Genomic DNA, 20,999 nt, shown 5'->3' on the forward strand with positions numbered 1-20,999 from the left:
TTTCCCATTGAATTCTATGTTAAAATGGACTCAGTCCATTTTAACATTGAATCCTATGGAAAAATCGGGTCATCGCATCGCATGGTCGTATGCGATGCGATATCGCATCGCATCGCATCTGATTGTATGCCTTACGTTAAGGCATACAATCAAAAAATCGGGCGCCCAGATACTACATAAGTACCAAAAATTGTCCTACCCCATCCAAAAGTATGAGGTAAGGACGTGAAGCGCTAACCTAGAGGGAAGTGCACAGTGCTAGTGCTTACTAGTGCATGGTGATTTTGGGATCACCCGTGCATGTTCGGCACCCCCGAGTTTCCCCGGGGGCACAGTGCAGCCTCGGACTCCACTTGCAGATTTTTATTTGCAGCCTCAAAGGGCTACGATTATATGCTGCTGCTCACCCCAAATTAAATCGTCCATTAAATATCATAATTAAACTTAAACAATTCCATCCTCATTTTAGCAATTCCCTCGTTTCTTGTACTGTAGCTAATTTTTTTTCAATAGCTACAAATGATTTCCAACATAACATCTATGCTAAAAAGTATCTGAACAAGTTTGTGTTTCTTTTCGCAGCTTGCTTCCCTAACATGGTCCATGTAATGGAGTATGCAAATGAAGTGCAGCAACTGAGCTCTGATTGGCTGCAGCGGACAAAGGAAGAACTTCTTTGCCGAATGCATCACCAGCACCCTCAGTAATGTCCCATCCGCACAGCATTCCTATGTCCTCCAAGTAACCAGGAGCAGAGGCAGATTTAGACCACATAGCAGCTTGCACTAGTGGCAAGATATCCCAGATACGTGAGTGCTTTAAAACTGTCCCCCCATTTCAATCACCATGCCAACTGGAGTCCAATAGGAACAGGATCCATCTAAATAAGGACTAGTGGGGTGAATATCATCAAAAGTCATAATTTCAAAGATTTTTCACATATCCATCGAAAGTGGAACTTTTTCCTTTTATATTGGCTATATGATGGCTAGCACCAATAAATAGCATAGTAAATGGTTTAAATCGAATGTGTTAACACTTTCCTCAAAAAAAGCGCAGTTCAATCATTCCATTCCTGTGATGTGCTGATTTGGGCGTCGGTGGGTCTGCGCATGCGCGGTTAGCACTGACCCCCCACGACCCTGCTGACCGCACTGCCCATAGGCTAGAATGGGCTACCTTCATATCAGAATGTCGGTAGCCCAGGAATGTGAAGCGCTGCTGCCTGATGTTGATACATCGGGCAGCTTTGCATCCCCATAGAAACCTATGGGGGATGCGTCCGGCGGTGCAGGAGGGATCGCAGCATGGATCGGAGATTCCTGCTGTGATCCCTCCTACATACATTTGGGTGATTCATACCATTTGCGGCTAACAGGTGTTTTCAAGGATTTAGCCGCAAATATTGAGTGATAAATGGGCCCCTAAAGCAGACTTTTCTTGCCAGCCGGACGTTTTAGACTTCAATAAATGTTCTCTCGATTTCTACGTAGCTAGAAAAGATCAACCGCACTGACAGGTGTCCTGTAGGTGACATATCATAGTGGGATTACATAGACAAGGCACCCTGATATGTGATTCCCCTGTGTAAAGCATCTCTCGCAGAATTACACTGTTAACCCCATTAAAACTAACAAGTGTTGCCGTACCAGTCCCTCGGCGGTTCCTGGTTATTCGGGAGCGTGCCGTGGGAAGTCTGATATCCATCGGCACACAGTACTGGGACAATGCTCTGCTTCAGGACCAAACAACTGCTCCTTATGCTGTTGTCTCCCAAAGTCTCCGGAGCCAGTGGGAGGCTGGCAGGGGCCTGCCCTGACACATTCACCGCCGAGCTGCTTGCAGCCATGTCTGCTTTGTGAACTTCTCCGTGCATAGTTCTCCAAAAGAAACGTGTAGGAGGACGAAATAAAGGAACCGTTTTCTTTCCCTTCCAGCAAACAAATCGGCAGCATGTGCTGGCACTTATGAGATATTTCATTTAATCCCCTTCATAGTGACAGAGCTGCTGCAGTTATATTGTGTGTTTGGTATTATTACAGCTCTGCATTACGGTGCTGTATTCCAGATCAATGTCTAGGTCAACAATCAATAAGTCAACACCAACAGGCACAAGGTCGATATGCACAATAACGACATTGACAAAAGGTCGACACCAACAATCATGCGGGAGTACGTGCTACACTAATTGGACGTCTACGTGCTCAGGTGTTGCCCCCCAAAAAAAAATTGCATGTCAAGTGTCTCAAGTATCGACCTTTTCCACATTGTCTTTTTGTTTGTGTTGACTTTTTTCAATGTCACCTTTGTGCATGTTGACCTATTGGATTTGACCCCCGCCAACCCCACTGACTGCACTGCCCTGCCAGCAGTGCAGTCTGTAGCCCATAGGCAACAATAGGTTACTGCCATCTCAGAATGCGAGGCGGCCCGATGTTTGGGGGATACATAATATTTGTGGCTAACCCCTGAAAACGGTTGTTTTCGGGGAATTAGCCGCAAATATTATATGATGAATGGGCCGCATAATAGCAGAGCAGGCGGAGGGGTTCCATAAATGTAACCTGATAACAATAGATGGAACAATGTACATTTACGGCCTTATTTTGATTCATTCTGTCCGACGTTTGGTGTCTGAGCAGGTGCGTTTCTCTGCATGTGCAGGCAGAGGTGCACGCATGCCGAGGGGGGGGGGGGGGGGGGGCAGAGAAGGGCAGGGGCGTCAGGCAGCCCCATTAGCATATGGGAACGCCCAGCGTTCCATTGGCGTTCCCATGAGAACGCTGGGTGTTCCCAGGCTAATGTCCGTGACGGACATGCAGGGGACGGGCAGCTGACATCACCGGATGTCCTCGCACAGGGCGCCCGCAGTTTACAGTGACTATATAGGTCACTCTGAACTGCGTGCACGGGAGAAATCATTCGATAGTCGGCGACCATCCAATGACTTCTCCCTGCCTGCCTGCCTGTGAATGGATGATTCATCTATTAGCAGCTGTACGAGGGGGGGCACAGCGTGCGAGGGGTGGGGGGGGGGGGGGCGGCCGGCACTGCGGACGGAGGGCGGTGTCTGATGGACTTGCAAGGCTGCGAATTTTGCAGCCTTGCGAATCAAACAGAATAAGGCCCATAATACAAATACCTAAAAAAAAGGACAAATACTTAAAATCTGGAACAATCCCTGGAAATTAGAGGCAGTCATGACCTGTGCCATTAGCAATAGGGGACTCTACATCAACTATAAAATAAAGAATAGAAGACGTCTAAGCCATCGCCAAAGTATCACAAGAGAAACACAGGGACAGCCGGTACCTTGCGGGAGAGTAGATCTGGTCCTCAGGTGATCAGCACAGAATCACATGGAGCTGGATCTGAGCCCTGGTCACGCTTGCAGTTCCTTCTGTACACTCTAAAATCAGATAACACAGACTGTTTAGCAACAAAAAAGATCAGTGTCGTCCTAATATACCAAGATTTGTGGCTCTCCAGGCTATGTGTAAGGGAATGCTGGGCCTTGCAGTTCCATAATGGCCTGAGAAACACAGACTGCCTTCCACTACCAGAGCAATGCCTAGATTCTATCTACAACATATACTTAAAGTACACCTTGGAGAATAAAGTTATTAAACATATTTACAAGCAGGTGACTTTCTATTAGTCTGAATTTATATACGCATATAAGGTATTGCCCCAGACGCCAATACATATAGATAAACCTGTGATGGTCTCAGACGGGGTAATGTGGTAATTGGAGCAAACGCAGAGTAACCCGGAACAGGCAGATGATACAGTTTTGGTCCATAATGTTATACAAAGAAAGGCAGTGCCTGGCTGTTTGCTACAAGTTACCCTTAGCACGCTCACCTATGGTAGTACATTACATTTGTATTCAGCCACTATCAAATATTACACATGGAGGGATTACTCATTAAGTGGAATAATCTATAGTATCCTGTATTTTACCGTATTCAATATAAAACACTTCTACTCGCATATAAAGCTATTACCCATACTGCACCAGCTTATATCTCCTTACTTATCACAAAATATCTCCCATCTCGACCACTCCGCTCTGCACAAGATCTGCGTCTCTCTTCTGCACGGATCACTACAGTAGCTCCCATTCACTATTACAGGACTTTCCTCGGGCTGCTCCCATCCAATGGAATGCCCTTCCACGCACAATAAGACTCTCCGCTAGCCTCCAAACTTTCAAGCGTTCCCTGAAAACTCACCTCTTCAGGCAAGCCTATCATATTTAAGTACCACACGCATAACCCTCTGAGGCACTTACTGTATGCACTATATAGCTTCCCTTCAGGACTAGTAACTTGGTGGGACTGCTATGCTATTACTGGTGCCTGTCCTTGTGTTTCCCTCCTATATCCCTATAGATTGTAAGCTTGCAGCAGGGCCCTCTAACCTCCAAGTCTGTCTGTTGTTAGCCAGTTTGTTCTATCACTGTTTACAATCGTAAAGCGCAAAGGAATCTGCTGCGCTAAATAAGAAACTGTAAATAATTAAATAGTATTAATAAAACTACCTATGGAGGTATAAAACTGTTAGCTGACATTATTAGAAATGATAAAGGGGACACTAAATTGTGGTGTGAAACTGTGATATGATGATATACTGTAGGATATGGAATACACAGAAAGGCAATTCCAGCATTTAAAACTTGAATTTCTGATAATAAAAGTTTATAATAGGGTGCAAAAGGCCTGGATGTCGTCCGGTACACAGCCGTAAATATACCTACATTAACCCTTGTAGTGCCAACATCTCAGTTGGCACTCCAAGGGTTAATGGCCCAGATTCTCTAAGCTTCAAAAGTGATAAAATAGAGAGTGATAAACAGCCAGCCAATCAGCTCCTGTCTGACATTTTTCAAACACAGTCTGTGACATGGCAGGTAGGAGCTAATTGGCTGGCTGTTTATCACTCTCCATTTTATCACTTTTGAAGCTTAGAGAATCTGGCCCAATATCCGCTAAATATCCGCTAAAAACTCCAGCGTCGCTCACATTTGTGATATAAATTCAAATAAAAAATGTTGTATAAAAAAAGATGGGTACTTGTGTAGTTTCACGGCGCCAGCATGGCACCGTGTGTCTGAGTCCCATTGCGGGGCTCGCTTCGCTCGCCCACGCTGCGGGCTCCGTGGGTCGCTACGCTCGCCACGCTATCTAAAATCAACTCCATGCCAACATGGATAATGGGGGTATGAACTATCCATGTTGGCATGGAGTTAAGTTACTTTATTTTACATAGTTTGTGGCGAGCGTACAACCCGTATGCCATGCTGGCGCCGTGAAACTACACAAGTACCAAAAGATGATATTTCCTATATGAGGTCAACATTACAGGTCATTATGATGAATAAGTTTGTTTGGCAAATTTCACACCTATTTTGACAAATTCACTTGGCACTCAAAGGGTTAAAACCATGTAAACTGTAAACATACACACGCAGGCTGATCACAGTGAGCGAGACATTGGCAGCAGAACACGGAAGACCATTCCTATGACAATCCCAGTTTAAATACATCTTTGTGTTTCCGAGCAGCGATAACGGTGTAATACACACAGAATAGGAAGCTGTACAGTGTGACTCAGAATACTATACCGAGAATTCCATCTAATATGCAGCAATAGATACATTGCACTGTAAGGTGTTGGTAGACTGGGATTATGTGTAACACTATGCCGTTATTCTTATATTACCTCAGGGCTGCCATGAGTTATTGTGGGGGGGCCCAGGACTGACAAAATAGGCAGGGCCCCCCCTTTCCTTTCTCGAACACCTGAAATGCCTGGTGAGACCTGTGTCTCTCGAACTGGCCACACTACTCTACATTGCGTCAAGGGAAATGTGAACTAGTTTATGACAAATTAAACTTTTATATAAACTTTTATAAACTCCAGTTCCGGGCCCCCTTTCTGGAGTCCCCGCTGTCCCCTCCTGATGCCTGCCCTGTATTATTGGAGCTCAGCTGACATAGATTTTTGTGATAGAGGAGATTATATGGAGAAGCTAAACCCGCAGTCCCTAGAGCACACTGTAACATTCACACCCTGTCTCACCCCACATAACTGGGTGTATGCTTTGTGCATGCACAGCTCTGCTTACATGTAAAGAATTTCATATTCTTCTGAGGAAGTTCCACTTGTCCACCAAGGAGATTTTTCCAGATCAGACAGCCGCAGATAAGGATTCAAGATGATCACAGGGGGCAAAATGCACATGTAGAATGTTACTAGAGTGAATGAAATAGATACGGAGGCTGCGGCTTGTGCCAGGACTGCAACAAGAGCTGGGAACAGGGCAGTGTAAGAGGAGGCGGTAATGTGACTCGCCTTCCCAGATACCTATACGCTAAGAGGGCAGCGAGGCACAGCTAACTCCAGCCTGACACCGGATGGCTATTTCGGGGACAGAATTGTATGTGCTGCTAAAGGACCCTTCTCGCTGCTGCAGTCAGCCCCTAATGCTGGAAGTTGGATCCTGCCAGAGATGTGGCTAAAGGTTCATTCTCAGATATGTCCCACATTCAGCAAGGGGGTCTCTTTTATTATAGGAAAGGTATCGTAGGCTGGGGTTGGTCCATTGCATCCAAAACTATGGGAACAACCATATGTATCCAAGGGGCCCATGTATTAAGGATCGCATTTACAATGCATGCTGGGAGGAATATTACGGCCTAGGGTCGTATTGTAATATGCGATCCTATCACGGGGATGTATCACCCTGCACACTCAGGGACCGGGCCCAGAAAGGAGTCCATCCTTGCATTTCACTCAGCTGGGTGCCTCCAGAGGTGGGGCTGCAAGCACAGTTCAAAATTCAAATAGGGGAGCCTCTGGAGGTTCTATTGGTCCCATCAAAGTCCCGGAAGACTCTCCTCTAGGACAAGGAAAGGAGTAGTTAAGCAGCAAAGCAAAGAGGTGTTAGCTAAATGTCATCAATGCTCCAGGATGGGATAGACTGGTAACACTGAGTGGTAAAGGGACCAGGAAAGGAAAATTTAAGTTGCGCAAATGGTTTAGCCAGCCGCCGCTGCAGCATGTGCCGGCTCCTGAAGCTGACCGCCCATCCACCCGCACCCGGCAACCCATCTGTCCACACACCCGGCAACCCAGCTGCACCTGCATGTAAGTTAATGCGGGGCAGCCAGGGTGTTTTTCTATCCTGAATCCCGGGATTGAAAAAATGCCCCGGGATTGACTTCCCTAATGGGGATATACTTAGCAACACAACTGGGATGGGACTAAGAAATTGCCAAGTCATATTTTAAAAGTGTTTATTGAACAGAAACTACAGACTGACTAAGTTAGGGACCAAAGGAACCAGATTCCTAAAATTTACAATCCATAATAAATGGTTCATAGAGGAGAATATGGGCCAAATGTAAGAGTCTGAGTTCTGCGGCCGCGTGGGATGCCTGACGAACTCTGACATTTTTTTAAAGGAGCAATCATTTTGCAAGGCACAACCATGCCTTATAAATGATTGCCCCTTTAAAAAAAAAAAACTACTTGGGCCAGCATCCCGCACGGCCGCACCTGAAAGCAGGATCTGGAGCAGCAAAAAGGTTAAATGAAGCTCATGCAGAAGAGGGTTGTGAGGATTTGGGATTAGGTGGAGCCCCCAGAAATATCATTGTACAGGGCCCCAAGATTTCTGTTGCCGGCCCTGGCTGGTCACGAGCCAACCAGAATCAGGCCCACTGTGTGTATACCAAACGTCTGACTCTGAGGTATACGCTAATACCCAAATGTGTCCGCAGCGGCAGTGGTCAAATATGCAAAAGTCGCAGCAGATTTGCAAATCAAAGCAGGGGCCGGTCACAGATAAGTTGTTTATCAAAGTTCTAAATAATAGCCCTAAGGTCTAGTATTAGTATGGGTGCAGGAACTGAGACCCCATCAACATTGCTTAACACTGTAGCACATGTAACAGGAATAAAGGTTTATGCATTGACGATGCCGGGGAAACTGCATCAGAAACTTCCAGAAAATTGCCTATACCCGTCTGGTCATGAAGTTCTGCAGCCATGTCTGACATCATAATGACAAGAGACAGCACATTTTTGAAGAGATCACATCAGGTGCAATATGTGTGTGCTTATTACACTTATTTATTAACATCCCCTCAAATAATACATGATTAAAGTGCTAATGTATCCGATCACCTTGCTCTGCCATATTTCCGTACACTACTCCACCATGTTTAGATGGATCACATTTCATACACATGATCCTACTTTATCCTGGGCTTACAAAAAGCCTCTGCCTCAAACTCCAGCACGTTACGAGACTCCCATGCCACAGTATACAGTATACTTTCCCAGAACCTCTGAAATGTTGCAAGCACCCAGTAACATACAGTATATATTAGATTTCAGGGACTGTTTAACATGTATGTTTCTATTGGTATGTACACAAACAAGGGCATTGATTCCCTGCTGGTTACGGTTTCATAGAAGAGCTAGAAATATTCCCCCAGTGACAACAGAGATTGTAAAGCCCCGTACACACGGTGAGATATTGACTAATGACCAATTCTGACTAAGCTATTTTGACTAGATGCACTGGAGATTTTGACTGAGCAAGTTTGTCTAAGTAATGATAGTCTAGATCTCGTTAAAATTGCCTTGCCTGCACACTCAATCTATGCTAGACCATATTGACTAAGCTGGAGAAAAACTGGCTAACCTTCTAGGAGATTTTAACTATCTAGTAGCAGTACGTTTATTTATAAGGCGCCGCAAAGTGTCCGCAGCGCCGTACATAGCAAACAAAAAACAAATGACGAGGTAACGTACAGGGTGTGTTGAAAAATACAGTATAAATAGGGGTATAGCTGGTAGAACTAAAATCAGCATCAGTTCAGAAGTAGGTGTCAAAATTGTCGAGGAGACTGAGGATGAAGTAGAGGAAGGGAAGAACAGGACAGGAGGACAGGTGAGGTAATGAGGTAGGGTGAGTACGTGAGGAAGGAGGACCCTACTCATAAGAGTTAACATACTAAAAATAGGTGGGTGGACAAACGAAAAACAACAGGATAAGTAGGAACGGAGGGGAACGGAGGCAGGATAGGAGGATCCTGCCAAAATCTCATCGTCTGTACACCCCTTAAGACTCAGACCCTGACATCAGAGAGACAGAATCCAGGACTAAACCAATGTCAGAACACATTACCAAGATCACGCAAATTGCTAAGGGGTCAGGGCAGAGACCGCTCTCTCTCCTTATCAAATAGTGCCACAAAAGTCAGGGATGTTTTGTAATCCCATTGTACAGTATATGTAAGCAATGAGGTACCACGCATGGCAGAGACCCATAGTGAATACACACATCTGGCGAGATTTAATAGAGTCCAAGTTCGCTGGAGGTGCGAGATGACAGACGACCTCTTACATTTTCAGGGGCAGATTGGGGCAGCCTAGGACATTTTTAGAAGCGGCCCTCTTGAAGCAGGGTCTGTTGAGGCGGTGGAGTCTGTTGAAGGGGCAGGATGCCTCGCCAAAGGGCCTGATGCAGAGATTCCCAGCTGCAGTTGTACTTGTGTCTTTACCTGCAGTTGTGTCTGCGACTTTAGGGTAATTCCACTACAATGCCCTTCCCTGGTGTCACGGGCGGATTGGGAATTTATAGTGGCCCTAGAAAAATTTCCATAAATGTGTCACCCTTACATTGCCAGCCTGCCGTCTTCTACCCCTAACACATCCACACCAGCATGCCACCCTCTACCTTCTAACACACCTGCACCAACAGTCTGTCACCGTCTACTTTCTAGCGACCACAGAGGCATCAGCCCACCAAGAATCTTCCCTGTGACTTCTATTGCCAATCCGCCCCTGGCCATTCTTTGAAAGCAGCAATCATTTACAATACATGGTTAATACAAATTTTAAGTATGGCAGGTGTCCTACAACTCGGACTCTATACATTCCGCCAACTGTGGCAACCAATAATCTGTGCTGCTAACTGACAGCCAAAAGATGTACTAGAAAAATAAAAATGGAGAATGGAGTGTGCTCCCAGCCACCATCATCACTCCACAAATCCTTTTATCTAATGCAACCTGCTAGAATAAGTGACAGATCACTCTAAGGGTAGTATTCAATGCCGGGGGTGAGTGGCTGGTAAGGGGGTTAAACTGCGGGGATCAATGAAAATCACTGATCCTCGCTGTTTAACCCCCTCACCGGCCACTCACCCTATTCCACGTTCCAGGAAATTCCTCACCTCACAGGACAGCGAGGATTCCATCAAACAGCGAGACCCGCGGCTAATGCTGGGAGCCCGCTGCATTTAGCCGTGGGTCTCGCTGCTTCTGCAGCCACATACGACGATTCCCCCTCGCTCCAAAAACGGAGCGAGGGGGAGTCGGCGTATGTCCCTGCCATCATATATATGTGGGGGGGGTCAGTTGAATACTGACTGGGTGAGCAGTGACAGCGGGCAAGCAGCCCTGCTCGCTGTCACCGCTCGCCCCCGGCATTGAACACTACCCTAACCATGTGCCCCCACCGCTCTGGCTTTCCCAGGCCACTGCTTGAGCTGCAGTGCCATTGTTACGTCACTGGTCACATGTAAAAAAAAAAGACTGGAATGAGATTTTCCACTTTCTTTTTTACATAATGTACCTTTGTCATGGAACGCAAGATCTTTCCATAGATACTAGACAATACCAACGTACATTTCAACTCAAATATGGTAACAGCCACCAGGAATGCAAAAAGAAAAAAGTTACACTAAATAAAACAATGTAATACTGTAAGTTGTTTGCCAAGACTGCCGAGTTCTCTCAAGGTCAGTACCAATGTCATTCCTAGAATTCATCACAGCCGAATATCACAAGCCTCACAATTTGTGTAATACTAGGAAATTGCACTGTATAATAAACAAGATGTCATTTTCAGTATATTTATTTTGCATGCATATATGGTCAAAAGTATGGAAATATATTTGCAGCAAGGCATCACCCTGAAGTCATGCAAATACACACAGTGCAAATGAAGGTAATGCTGTGTTGAGGCTCCCCACTGGGTTTCACTGCTTTCTGTATTTTTCTTGTCAAGTTAAGTGTTCATTTGTGTATTTAGGTCAGGATTTGGGACATCTCCCACTGAGTTTTTCATGTACTTTAAATTGCTGAATGCAGAAAAACTGTAATAAAATGTTTACTGGTTTTCACGTGTAACGGCAGAACAATGACTCATGCTATATGACCAGCATAAGTCCAGTAGAACACAGGTTCTCAAAGTCAGTCCTCAGGACCCCACACAGTGCATGTTTTCCAGGTCTCTTCACAGAACCAAGTGAAATAATTAGCTCCACCTGTGGATCTTTTCAAATGTGTGAGTAAGGGTCCTGAGGACCTAGTTTGAGACCCACTGCATATTTTATAGAACTGACATATATATATATATACATATCATGGCAGGGACAGCATAGTTCCACAGGAAGTTAATGTGGAACAACAGGATCAGGATTGATCCTAGAGCAGCAGCCCTGATTAGATCCAGTCCAGGTTTTCCTTAGATCTTATGTGAATCATGGATTGTCTAATTAACATCACCTGTGGTTTCTGTTAAATGTTTGTTCAGAGCAGAGGGTCAGGGTTTCCAATGCCAGTTATGGCTGGGCAATAGGCTTGGAGTGTGAGGACTCTGCTAGGCACTTCAGGAGTGTTGTACCCACATTTGTGAAGCCTGTTTATTGCCTGCTGGAAAACCTGCGACTGTGAATTGCCAAGCTGTCAAGCCTGGGGTATGCTGTCTACCTGCTATAAATAATAGAAAGAACTTCTGTTCATCCATATATATATCACATTATATACAGTATATCTATGAGTGAATACATATACTAGTTACCAGCCCAACTAAATGAAGGAACAATATTACAGCGACTTATGGAAAACAGGTCACACTCCTAGATCCCACCCAATGCCTAGTGATGGGCAGAATGAGTAACACAATAAGCTTATTATGTCATCTTAGCCACAATATGTGTGCTGCAGTCAGAGCCGGCCCTAGGGATAGGCAACCTAGGCAAATTCCTAGGGCATCTGGAATGCCTACGGGCATACCAAGCCTAGCCAAGGGCCGGTGGAAGTTTGAGGGAACAGGAGAGGTGGCTGGCTGACTGTCCTCCCAATACCACCATCATGGCCTCTCCATCCTACCTAAGTCCATCCCTGGCCTTACTTACCCCTGTCATGCCTCCATTCTGCCCCCTCTATATATCTATCTATCTATCTATATATATACATACACACACACACACACACACACACACTGTACATTCACACATGTAACTTGTATGTATATGTGTGTGTGTGTGTGTGTGTGTGTGTGTGTGTGTGTGTGTGTGTGTGTATATATATATATATATATATATATTTGTAGTAGCAGTATAGTTGCGCTCGTTCAAAAATGATGTGCAGAGTTTTGTGAGATGTATGGTGCAGCGTTCCCCAAAAGCCGATCCCACGGCTTTAGCAAGGTACATGTGGGGAAAATCAGTAGAAAGCGCACATGAGCGTAAGCAAAATATGGTCTCCAGGATTCCCTACCGACGTCGCCTAGAGGCTGCACGGCTTTGAGTGTCAGAAAACAGTGAAAAACCCCATGTCGTAGGTTGATAAGGATGGCCAAGAATTGATTCCCTGAGCTCCTGCCTCGAGGCTCTAAAATCCACGCTAAATCAGAGCCCACAGCGCCCATCCATCCCCCTAGAGTCCTCCATCAGCTCGGGGACTACCAGAGAGAGGTGAGGGAACGGCTGCGGAGTCGGGGGACCTCGTTTCGAGGTCCCTGCGGATTGTGGCCTAGTACCCCCTAGGAGCCGGGGCCTCGATTTATTCAGCCGCTCGTCGGGAGGACGAACGCGACGTAGGAACCCCCCACAACGCCAGACCTACCAGCGGCAGCCCACGGAGGGACCCCCTCAGCCCAGCACAGGCAGCCCACGAAGCGGCACCTCCGCCGCCGAGGTAAGGGGAACCGCCGAAAGTAACGAAGCCGTCGCCGCGGCCGCCATATTGGAGGTGGCGCGGGCGGCGAGACCTATCTAACGGCCGTCGCAAAGTACGGTGGACCCGCTGACCCCCTCCAACGAGGCTCCCCCAGCTCCCCCTGCATAGCTGCACTCATACGCAGGGCAGCAGCCCCGCTGAAAGGGCAGGGAAGATCACAGAACCCGACTCGCGGCCGCCATATTGGAGGTGGCGTGGGCGGTAAAGCATAGCCAACAGCCTTAGCAGTGTACGGCAGACCTGCTGACCCCCACTAGCAAGGCTCCCCATGCTCCCCTTGTATAGCTGCACTCACTCACAGGGCAGCATTCCAGCTGGGAGGACCACAAACAACTCACAAAGGACAGCGACGGTGGGGAGCAGTAGCTCTGCTGTCCCCCACCCCTCCTCCCCCCCCCACACACACACACAGAGTGTGTAACTACAAGGTCTATTACTGCCCCTTCATTCCAAGCCTTTAAGCCCAAGTCACAGACACCATACGGGTTGGGGTGTGCGGGACTGAGTGGAGCTCCACAGCACAGGACAGCACCAACCACGAGCAGTAGCCCCTCTGCCCCCTACCTATCGGGCACGTATAGAGAGCATTGACCCCCCTCACCAACCCTTCAGAAAGGGCCCCAGACCCCTCCCAGCACCAGACCCGACTGGGAGCAATTAAAAATCTCATCCTGTGTTTATACACAAAAGCAAAGTGAATCTTCCCCGCACCAGTACATCTGGGGCTATATAACCAAAACTGCCTGGCGCCACAAGGGTATCAATACAAAGATAAAAAGTGGCTACACGAGAACTGTTGTGGGGAAACAATCAAGTGAAAAGCCGAAAAGTTCTTTCCTCCTCCTGACGATCAATTTCGCTACTACACTCAGACTGCAAGGATCTATTATGATATCCTGAGTGTGCTCAAGGTCCCGCCTGGGCCAAACCTGTCCCCCAGCATCGACTCTTTCAACGTCCCGATTCTGCTCCCCAAACCGGGCGACCCCAATATAGCATTTAGGTCACTGCCTTCCTACTCTCCTAATTCTGACTCAAAATGTCGCACAAAAACAAAAAAGCTCCACAAGCAGCCGGTAACTTCTTTGGCGCCAAATCTAAGAATACACCTAGCCCCTCACAGCTAGCAGATTCCCCTACGCGTCAAGAGCTAACGGACTCTGCTATTGACCCCCACATCCAAGCGGTAATGACAGGGCTCCTCGAGGGTGTGCAAAATGCGTTCAAGCACGAACTGGCCAATGCAGTTGCAGAATTCCGCACTGACTTAACAGCCCTTGGCAGCAGAACAGACGCATTAGAGTCCAAAACAGACGACATCTGCCGATCCCAACTACGCATGGATAAAGAACTTCTTAGACTCCATGAAGAATTGGAAACCCTCAAGGAGCGCCAGGAAGACCAAGAAAACCGGTCCCGCCGCAACAACTTGCGCATCCGCAACATAGCGGAATCCGTTCAAGGATCAACTATGCCGGCCTTCCTCAAAGCCCTGTTCCAGCATATCATCCCAGAGCTTTCAGACGAAGACTGCCTATTGGACAGAGCTCATAGGGCTCTCCGCTCAAAACCCATCCCTCCCCAACCTCCAAGGGACGTCATTATCCGTTTTCATTACTACCAGACGAAGGAGAAAATTCTAACGGCTACCAGGGATACCGAACACATACAATTTCAAGAGATGCAGCTGCAAATCTATCAGGACCTGGCTCCCTCAACTATCCAGAAAAGGCGTGATCTCCAGCCAATAACCAGAATTCTTCGCCAACACAACATCCGCTATAGATGGGGCTTCCCTTTCATGCTCCACGTCTCAGCTAACAACACATTACACAACATCAAGACCTTGGCCCATGGACAAGAACTGCTAGCCAAGTTGGATCTCCTTCCGTCACCCCTGGTGGAAGCAGACTCACCTCCAAGATCTCGCCGTCAGACCCCCCCTCGACCCGAATGGACGAGGGTATCCCGCCTTCGAGTTGAAAACAAAGAACCTAACTGAACCGATCTGTCTTACTTGTTGGCGTCATTTAGGCTCTCACTGAACGGACTCGTTATGGGTGAGATCTTTCCATGTTGTAGAGTGCATTTTGTTTGTTACCTTAAGCCCCCCTCCAGGGCAGAGTTTGTTATAGTTATAGTGTTATTTGCGGATTGTTTGAAGGTCATTATAGCGACCACGAACTACCCCTAAGGGGACGATGCTGGCCTAGGCGGACCTGAACTCAGATCCACCTCGCCGTCTCACCACCCCCCCAAAACTCCCTCTATGCATAAGTTCATAATGTATGTTGATTTAGTGTGTTTCGTAGCGGTCCCACTTGGGGACCCTCTTTACCAGGGATTCCGCCCTCACGGGCCTTTCTTTACTCTTTCTACTTTAATTAGTCCCCAATCTGTGGGGCTTCTTTTACCTTCCCCCCCCCTCCCCCACCCCCCTGTCCCCCTTCCCTCCTTCTCCCCACCCTTGGGATGGCCTCCATTCCTCTCCCGGAGCTTCTCTATAGCGCCGAACATATACACCCAACCATGGCCCTAAAAATCATTTCAATAAACGTTAACGGTCTAAACTCCCCTAAGAAACGTACCATTCTGCTAGAAGCTTGTAGAAGGAAAGGGGCATCCATTGTGTTCTTGCAGGAAACACACTTTACAGGCAACCACCCTCAACTGAAGGGTCGTTCGTTTCCTATTAACTTTTTCGCATCAGCAGACTGTAAAAAGCGTGGTGTGGCCATCTTAGTCCGCAGCGATGTCCCTTTCACTCCTACCAAGACAATTGCAGACCCCGATGGCAGATTTCTCATAGTGACAGGAAAGATTAGAACCATGACCGTGACCCTAGTCTCCCTGTACGCACCCAACCAGGATCAATCGCAATTTTTTGACACCTTTTTTAAGAGACTTGACAAAGTTGCACAGGGTCACACAATCATAGGCGGTGATTTCAATACTGTTATAGACCCTATGTTAGACAAATCTCCCTCTGCTCCCCACCCGCGCACAACAGATACCCCCAGAGCCACACGCACCCTCGTAGCCGCCATGAGACACTACGGTCTATGTGATTCTTGGCGCCTGAAACACCCACACTCGAGAGATTATACTCATTTTTCGGCCCCCCACCAGCAATACTCAAGGATCGACATGTTACTTATATCTTCCTCCCTTATTCCACATGTTAGGGGAACGGACATGGTACCATTCTCCTGGACGGACCATGCCGGTACCGTCATAGATCTCGACCTTTACGACCGGCCACCGGGAGCCAGAAGATGGAGGTTAGACAATTCCATCTTGGAACACCCCTCATCACTGAAGGAGGTCAAAACTGCCATCAATAACTATTTTAAAGAAAACCCCACGTCAGACACACCCCCCGGCATTGTTTGGGAGGCTCATAAAGCCACAATCAGAGGTGTGTTAATATCTAAGGTTGCCTCTGTACGGAAAAAATGGGCCTCCCAGATAAATGCTTTAGAATCACAGCTGGCCACCCTACTGGAGCAGCACAAAAGTTCACCTACCTCCAGCCTGCTATCCCAAATAGAAACGATTAGAGGCCAGCTGAACACACTTTTATCTCACCGGGCGGCAAAAATTCTTCTTAAACTAGGGCAACGCTTCTATGACAAAGCAGACAAAGCTGATACTCTACTAGCCAATAAACTGAGACGGCAACAAGCTTCTAGGCTAGTTGAAAAAGTACAATCCCCAACATTAGGATCCTGCACTTACGAACCGACAGAAATAGCTAGAGAATTCCAACTTTTCTTCAACGCCCTATATAACTTAAAAAGCCCCCCCCTCACACCCACCCTAGTTAACGAAGAGACAATCTCCTACCTTGCAGACACCCCCCTTCCGCTCCTTCCCGAAGCTCATCTAGACACTTTAAGTGGGAAGATTACAGAGGAAGAAGTGGTAGCGGCAATCAGATCTATGCGCTCATCAGCAGCGCCCGGCCCAGACGGGTTTTCGGCCGTTTACTATAAACGGTTTGCAAAAGAACTATCCCCCCATTTAGTGGCCCTGTTCAACAATATACTGGAGGGTGACTCATTTCCCCCGGAGACAGCCCTGGCGGATATAGTGGTGATTCCTAAAGCGGGCAGAGACCCAACAATCTGTGCAAACTACAGGCCGATTTCACTATTGAATATCGACCTGAAGATTTATGCAAAAATTCTAGCCAGACGTCTGGCTCCCCTACTCCAATTCCTTGTCCACCCGGACCAGGTGGGTTTTATCCCGGGGCGCCAAGCGTCGGACAACACAAGGCGAGCGATTGACCTTATTCATATAATCCAAAAGCAGAAAAACCCGGCCCTGCTCCTAGCATTAGACGCGGAGAAGGCATTCGATCGTATATCGTGGTCCTTCGCTTTTGCCGTGTTGGAAAAGATGGGCATCTCAGGGCCCTTCTTGGAGGGGGTCAAAGCTCTATATCGTACACCTTCCGCCAGGGTAGTTGTAAACGGGGCAAGGTCAGACCCCTTCAGTATAACCAACGGCACCCGTCAAGGCTGCCCCCTTTCCCCTTTAATTTTTGCCCTGGTCATGGAGCCCCTAGCGGCGAGGATACGCAATAACACGTCTATCCATGGCGTCAAAGTAGGCTCCTCGGAGCACAAAATAGCATTATACGCAGACGACGTGCTCCTGACCCTCACCGATCCAATGAGCTCTATCCCCCATTTATTATCAGAGATTCAACAATACTCCCGCCTTTCTGACTATAAAATAAATGTTGATAAAACCGAAGTTCTTGACTTTCATGTGCCTGGACCCCTTAAAACAGAATTGTTAAAAATGCTACCCTGTAACTGGAATAGAAAAAAAGTGAAATATCTAGGTATCTATCTAACACATCATTACCACCAGCTTTTTCAAGCTAACTTCCCGAGACTACTAGACATGATCAAGTCGGACCTTTCCACCTGGTCCTCCCACTTAATCTCCTGGATAGGCAGAATACATTCTATAAAAATGAATATCCTCCCACGCCTGTTGTATCTCTTTCAGACCCTACCCATATATGTCCCGACTTATGTTTTTAAATTCTTGCAACACCAATCATCACAATTCATATGGGACAAAAAACGCCCCCGTATTAGATTAAAACTACTACAGAGGCCCTCCTGCCAAGGTGGCCTGGGGATCCCAGATTTCAAGAGATATTACTACGCCTCACAGCTGTCCCAGACCGTACAGTGGTGTAACCCCTGGGGTGCGAACAAAGTATGGGTGAAAATAGAAGCAGGGGACTTGGGTCTGAACACTTTGTCCTCCCTGCCGTGGTTACCCAGAACTAAACGTCCACATTCAACAGTGTCGCACCCGGTGGTGTCACGTGCTCTAGCGATCTGGGATAGATTGAATAAAACTTATAACTTGGCCCCACCACCCTCCCCACTGATACCTTTATTCCATAACCCCGCTTTCCCTCCCGGCTTGGGATGCTCCTCCCTGTCCAGCTGGCTTAAGGAGGGTATTTATTATCTAAACGACATATCGGACAAAGCATCCTTCCCCCAGTTTTCCGAAGTCAGAGAAGGCACCTCAATTCCAAACATAGATTTTTTCCGTTTTCTCCAGATTCGCCACTTTCACGCCAAAGTAGTTTCTACATTAATTGCTAGGCCTCTATCCTCCGTTGAATACATTTGTTGGAAGCGCGATTCATCTAAAGGGTTAATCTCGGCACTGTACTCCTTGCTAGATCCCTTTACAACCTCGTCCCGGGATCCTCATGAAAAGGCTTGGGAAAGAGACCTGGGTCTCACCCTAGACGAGGAAGACTGGGAGGAAATACGCGATAATGCAGCGTCCAGTTCCATCTGCGTAAAAATCAAAGAAAATACATATAAACTGCTATATCGCTGGTACTACGTCCCCTCTAGGCTGCATAAGATATATCCTGAGGTCTCGGACAGATGTTGGAGAGGTTGCCCTGCTGAAGGTGACTTCCTCCACATTTGGTGGACTTGCCCCCAAATCACGGGCATTTGGAGAGAAGTAATCGACTTAATCTCAACTCTTCTGGGAGTTACAGTGCCGAGGGACCCCAGATACTTCCTCCTCCCACTGAAGCCCCCCGAGCTTTCCCAACATCAGCACAAACTACTAAGACATATATCATCGGCAATGACATGTCAAATTGCGGCTGATTGGAAAAAAACCACTCCAGCCCCAATACAGGCAATCCTCACACGGGTGTGGTATGTATATAAGATGGAATACATCACTGCAACCTTACGCCACTCATTGAAATCCTTTCAAAAGGTTTGGGACCCGTGGCTTTCACATCTAGACGTGCCACCCCCGTTTGAACCAGGTTAATGGAGGCCATTCCCCCCCCCCCCCCCCCCCTCGCCACCCAGCCCCCCCCCCCCTCACTTGTTCTTCTCTTGTTCTTCCCTCCCCAATTCTTTCCCCTCTTTCTATTTCTCAACTTTCTTCTTATACTATGCTAAAAACAGAAAATTTGGCAAATTGTGATACCCGCTGTATTGATATTATGTGAAAACAGCTGGTCTGTAAAGCTTGTTTATCCGTGTATTTGCACAATAAAATTGTTTCAAAAAAAAAAAAAAAAAACCCATGTCGACCTTTTAACTGTCGACCTTGCCCATGTCGACCTAATGCTTGTATCAATCTAATGACCTGTCGACCTAAACCCATGTCAACCTACACCCATGTTGACCTAGACCCAGTTGAACTTGCTGCATGTTGACCTAATGGTGTCAACACAATGCTTGTTGACCATCATCTTGCAGAACTAATGATCTATCTATACCCTTATTTTCTTATATCATGGGACCGGAATTATATATATATCATTTTATCCATGGATCAACACAAAATAGGCAGTAATGTCAAAAAAAAATAACATTATATAAAAAGCACAGATTCTCAATTTTGGAAGATGGCATTTCTAGATAAATTCTCGACTTTGAAATCTTATTATACGGCTTCCCCTGATCGGTGAATTTTTTTTGATGGCTGCAAAAGTGCGAAACGCATTTGCGTTTCCACATTGGGGTTAGCCATCGATATTATTCCATTGGTGGCTGACCATCGATGGAGAAAATATTCAGCATCAGCCTCTGACCATTGATGGTTGACAGTTATTTAGAGATGAGGTCGACAAAAAAAAAAAAAAAAGGTCAATAGGTCGACTACTATTGGTCGACAGGCCATAGGTCGACACATACACTATGTCGACATGAAAAAATGTAGACTTTTTTTCCATACTGTTTTTTAATACTTTACTATCCAAGTGGTTATAGTAAAGTAAACGTTTGCCGACACAGACACCAACAAAAATGGGAAAAACTCATTATACACTTTTTCATGCCAACATATTGCTAATGTCTACCTTTCAATCCTGTCTATCTAAGCAATGTTGACCTTTTTAATGTTTCGACCTATGGCCTGTCGACTGATACTGGTCAACCTAATGAATGTCTACCAAATACCTTCTTATAGTCCACCTGTGACCCATACTCATTATTTATATGGCACACATATTCAGAATGTGAGAGATTTGGGAAGAGATCTCCAGTTTTTTTAAAAGCAGCAATCAGTTACACACACTGCGAAACCAGTTTGATTTTGAAGTGTAAATGATTGCCGCTTTAAAAAAAAAAATCTGGGTTACTACTCGGTGGGAACCAATATGATTTTGGTGGCACTCCGTTAGAACCATTGTGGAAATAGATCCCAAGACCTCAGTGCTGTGAAGTAGTAATGCGTAACCGTGCCATTTATCAACAGAGCATGGCTTTCCAGAGCTCTCCCCAGTAGGTATAACCATCTTCTGGTGGCATAAGTTCGGTCGCGTATAGGCTACAGCAGTGGTTCCCAACATTTTTTGAATTAAGGCACCCTATGGTATCAAAAAAAAATACATTACGGCATGCATGGACCAAAAGTAGTTTTTTTTACAATT

The 20,999-nt window shown here is 46.6% G+C and overlaps 1 protein-coding gene across 5 annotated transcripts in view; it reads right to left on the reverse strand.

Moving 5' to 3' along the window:
• Positions 1–20,999, reverse strand: part of LOC146020126 (SEC14-like protein 5) — a 93,212-nt gene that overhangs the window by 61,482 nt on the left and 10,731 nt on the right. For 4 of the 5 annotated variants that reach the window (XM_083152986.1, XM_083152983.1, XM_083152984.1 and 1 more), the window contains exon 2: positions 3,313–3,409. The gene's annotated coding sequence lies outside the window, so the exon portion shown is untranslated. Of the gene's footprint in view, positions 1–3,312; positions 3,410–6,130; positions 6,153–20,999 lie in introns of those variants that run through there. The other variant, XM_083152985.1, reaches the window with a different exon arrangement.

The sequence above is a fragment of the Crinia signifera genome, chromosome 7 (assembly GCF_055691185.1).
Source record: "Crinia signifera chromosome 7, ASM5569118v1, whole genome shotgun sequence".
NCBI classification, from domain to species: Eukaryota; Metazoa; Chordata; class Amphibia; order Anura; family Myobatrachidae; genus Crinia; species Crinia signifera.